Source organism: Triticum urartu, chromosome 3A (assembly GCF_056163025.1).
Source record: "Triticum urartu cultivar PI428250 chromosome 3A, HENAU_Tu73, whole genome shotgun sequence".
NCBI classification, from domain to species: Eukaryota; Viridiplantae; Streptophyta; class Magnoliopsida; order Poales; family Poaceae; genus Triticum; species Triticum urartu.
The window spans coordinates 549,845,326-549,849,855 of NC_141875.1; positions in this window are offsets into that span (position 1 = coordinate 549,845,326).

Consider the following 4,530-nt stretch of genomic DNA (forward strand, 5'->3'; position numbering starts at 1 on the left):
GCGCTGAGGTGGGATAATGAAACGACTCGGATAAAAGCTTGGTCATGGTGTGTCGCACTACGGAATACGTCAGCAGATTAGATTTGTGTAAATATTATTCTCTCTATGGCAATATGTGGAAAACTTATTTTGCAGAGCCGGACACTATCTTTGTGTTTAAAATCTTCTATAAAGTACTTGGAGGAGGAACCCGCCTTGCAATGCCGAAGACAATTTGCGCGCCGGACTCGTCGTCATTGAAGCCTGGTTCAGGGGCTACTGAGGGAGTCCTGGATTAGGGGGTGTTCGGATAGCCGAACTATACCTTCAGCCGGACTCCTGGACTATGAAGATACAAGGTTGAAGACTCCGTCCCGTGTCCGGAAGGGACTTTCCTTGACGTGGAAGGCAAGCTTGGCGATACGGATGTTCAGATCTCCTACCATTGTAACCGACTCTATGTAACCCTAACCCTCTCCGGTGTCTATATAAACCGGGGGGTTTTAGTCTGTAGGACAACATACACATCAACAACCATACCATAGGCTAGCTTCTAGGGTTTAGCCTCTCTGATCTCATGGTAGATCTACTCTTGTACTACCCATATCATCAATATTAATCAAGCAGGACGTAGGGTTTTACCTCCATCGAGAGGGCCCGAACCTGGGTAAAACTTCGTGTCCCTTGCCTCCTGTTACCATCCGGCCTAGACGCACAGTTCGGGACCCCCTACCCGAGATCCGCCGGTTTTGACACCGACAGTGTCCCCATGATCAACTTCTTGATCATCATACCTAGTTATCATCGTTACCGGTTTGTACTCTTTTCTCGTTACCGTATTTTGGTTCTCTGTGACTAACTCCTTAGTCATAATACCCGACAGACGATGTTGTACAACATAATACCGAGTGGGCATGGAGTGTATCTCTCCATAGTAGGAGGGGCAAATCCTAGTCTTGACATATATGGCACCACATCATACTTTCTGGTATACCCAAAAGTCACCTTTATAATCACTCAATTATGGAGAAACATTTGGCAACCCCGAAGTAACCATCCGATAACCCGGTCTATGATATTATCATGCTCTAATAACGTAAATAAATGCTAGCACATTATGAGAAAATATTGATAATATATTTACGACGTGATCTCATAGTATTTCATAAGTTGGGCCTATCCAACACCGTTATTACCCTAACAATTCGTTCTCATTATTACCTACTGTGACGCCCGGATAATTAGGCTACAGTAATTCCCTGCTAATGATGCCACGTCACCTCTGTCACTGTAGTTAATCCCGGGTTAGTTCAAAACCAATTCAAATTCAAAATTGAATTAAAGGCAAACAACAAAAGTTTTCGAACTTTAAAATTAAATTGTCCGGGTTGTGCCAAGTAATGCAGAGTTAATTGTGGTGAGGAAACCCCACTTTTATAAAAAAATATTAATACTCTAAAATGATTAAAACAGTAGTTAAAACGATTAAATAAGTGCCTTTGAGATTTTATAAAATCATAAACTATTTTATTTTGAGGTAAAACTTTTTAAGGTAGTGGGTTGTTTTGAACCACTAATTTTGAGATATTTTCATATTTTACTAAACAAAGAATAAAGTGTAACTAAAATAAAACAGGAAAGGAACTAGAAATAAAATAGAAATAAAAAAATAACAGAAACAACCACCACACCCCCCTCCCCGTTGGGCCAAGTGGCCCAGCTGGGCCTCGAGCCAGCCAATCGGCCCACCCCACGCCCCTGGCCTATATGGCCCTACTTCCCCCCACCCACCCACGGAGGGAAACCCTAACCTCCCACCCTTTTCCCCCCGATCCCGATCTGCCTCGGTTCTGGATCGACGCCGCGTCGACGCTCGCTGTCGCCGCACTGACGTCCTGCGCCCGCGCAGCCGCCAGGCCTTGTCGGACGCCTCGCCCTCCTCCCGAAGCCCCCCTCGCCGCGACGCCTCGGACGCCGCTGCCTTGACCTGATCTGGCATCACCGTTTGCCATCGCCTGCGTCGCGCGCCTCTGCCATCCCCGTCCTCGACCTCGTCGTCGCCCCCTCACCGGCTCGGCTACACCGAGCCTCGCCGATGAACCCCTGCATCGGGGGTGAGAACACCGTGCCTTCTCCCCTTCCCTCTATCGCCGCTCCGGCCACCGCCCGACCACACCGCCCGTTTCGCCTGTGCACACACCACGCCCGTGCCGCCCCACCCGCGGCTGGCCACCACCCCGACTGTGTCCCGTTCCCCCCTGCGCTCACACCCAACGCCCGTGGCCGTGCCCTTGGTTGCCTCCTGTTGTTGATCCTCCGCATCGCCGGCCGCGTGACTGGCCACCGGCCCGTGCGCCTCGTCGCTGCTCGTGCAGCCTTGCCTGCTGCTCCCCTGTCCCGCCCGTCCTCCACCGCGCAGTCCCGCACCGGTTCCGCCCATTGCTGGCTCTCTGTCGTTGCCATACTGCATGTTGCTGCTCTCTTCGCGTGCTACTGCTGCCTCTAGTGCCGCCACAGCTTGCTCCTACGGCAGGCACTCCTGCTTCCTGCTGTTAGATATAATCTTGATGGACTATGTATCTGCATGTCATTTTATTTCTGCATGAGTTAGCGTTGTGTAGGGCCGATGCATTAGCAGATGTACGTCTGAAACGTAGTCAGCTAGAAGCATGTACTGAGGAGTGCCGAGGTGCTGTGTGAAGCGGACATCGCCGTGTGAGATGCACGGCGCTGCATGCAAGCTGGATAATGCAACGGGCTGCATAGATGTAGAGTTAGTTGTGTGTGAGCCGAGTGACTCGGTCAAGTAGAAGATTTGTTAGCCGGTGTGGAGTTTGCATGTACCTGCATTAGTGGAGTAGCCTCACATGTTGTGGACGTGGGCTAGTCAGTTAGTTAGTGGTGTTAGTGGGCGAATGCGGTGCCCAGGCTATGCGTGCGTGAGTCTACTTAAAGATGTGTAAGCATGTTTCCTTTTGGTCAAGAGAATAGAGAAGAAAACTTGTGGCTGTGTGATACAGCGCAAGGCCAAAACTCTTTGCATCTTTTATCAGCTGTGTGACGCAGCAGAGGGAGAGAGAGTTTCAGGGAGTTGAGAGAGTTAGCCCCAACACCTGCTGCCGATGCTCTACGCCGCCACCTTCGCCTGCCCTGCTCGCTCGTCGGCAAGGCCGCTGGCCCTCTGTATGGGCAAACCCTTGTAGATTAGGGCGCTAATCACCCACCCTCTCTCGCTGTCAACTGGACCCTGCTCCGTTTTGTTTTAATATAAAAAATGCTAACTGAGTTACCTAATGCCTCACTGACGTATGGGACCCACACCTTAATTAATCCTTGTTTTAAAAGAAAACACTGTTAAAAGATACAACCTATGGCAGAACCCCCATCTAATTATCCACTAAAAGAATGTTGGATATGCGTGAATGACACATGGGCCCCATCTGCAGTTTTGACCAGTCAATAGTCACACAGTTGACTATTGACTGAGTCAACTGGAACCCCGCCTGACCCCACCTGCCAGCCACACATACATTCTGTTGGGTACAACTCTGGGTACCCGTAGCATTTTATTCTTTTAATTTTTAATGAAAATTAAAATCAAAAAATTTAAAAAATGATTTAAAAACTTTGAAAAATCATGTAAAATAACCTGTAACTTGGATGAAAAAAATTTGTACATGAAAGTTGCTCAGAACGACGAGACGAATCCGGATGCGCAGCCCATTCGTCCTCCACACATCCCTAGCATAGTAAACACGCAAGTTTTGTTGAGGAACGTAGTAATTTCAAAAAAAAATTCTACGTACCCTCGTAGACCGGCAACGGAAGTGTTGACACAACGTAGAGGAAGTAGTCGTACGTCTTCCCGATCCGACCGATCCAAGTACCGAACGTACGGCACCTCCGAGTTCTGCACACGTTCAACTCGGTGACGTCCCTCGAGTTCCAATCCAGCAAAACGTTGAGGGAGAGTTTCGTCAGCACAACGGCGTGATGACGGTGATGATGTTCTACCAACGCAGGGTTCGCCTAAGCACCGCTACGATATGACCGAGGTGAATATGGTGGAAGGGGGCACCGCACACGGCTAAGGAACGATCACGAGGATCAACTTGTGTGTCATGGGGTGCCCCCTTGCCTCAGTATATAAAGGAGGGAGAGGGGAAGGTGCGGCCGGCCCTATGGGTGCACCTGGAGGAGTCCTACTCCAACCGGGAGTAGGACTCCCCCCTCTTGCCTTGTTGGAAAAGGAAGGAGGAAGGGAGAAAGAGGAAAAGGGGGGCGCCGCCCCCCCTTCCTAGTCCTATTCGGACTAGAGGGGAGGGGGCACGCGTCCTGCCCTCCTATTCTCCCTTATGGCCCATGTAGGCCCAATAACCCCCGGGGGGTTCCGGTAACCCCCCGGTACTCCGGTAAAATCCCGATTTCACCCGGAACGTTTCCGATATCCAAATATAGGCTTCCAATATATCAATCTTTATGTCTCGACCATTTCGAGACTCCTCGTCATGTCCGTGATCACATCCGGGACTCCGAACAACCTTCGGTACA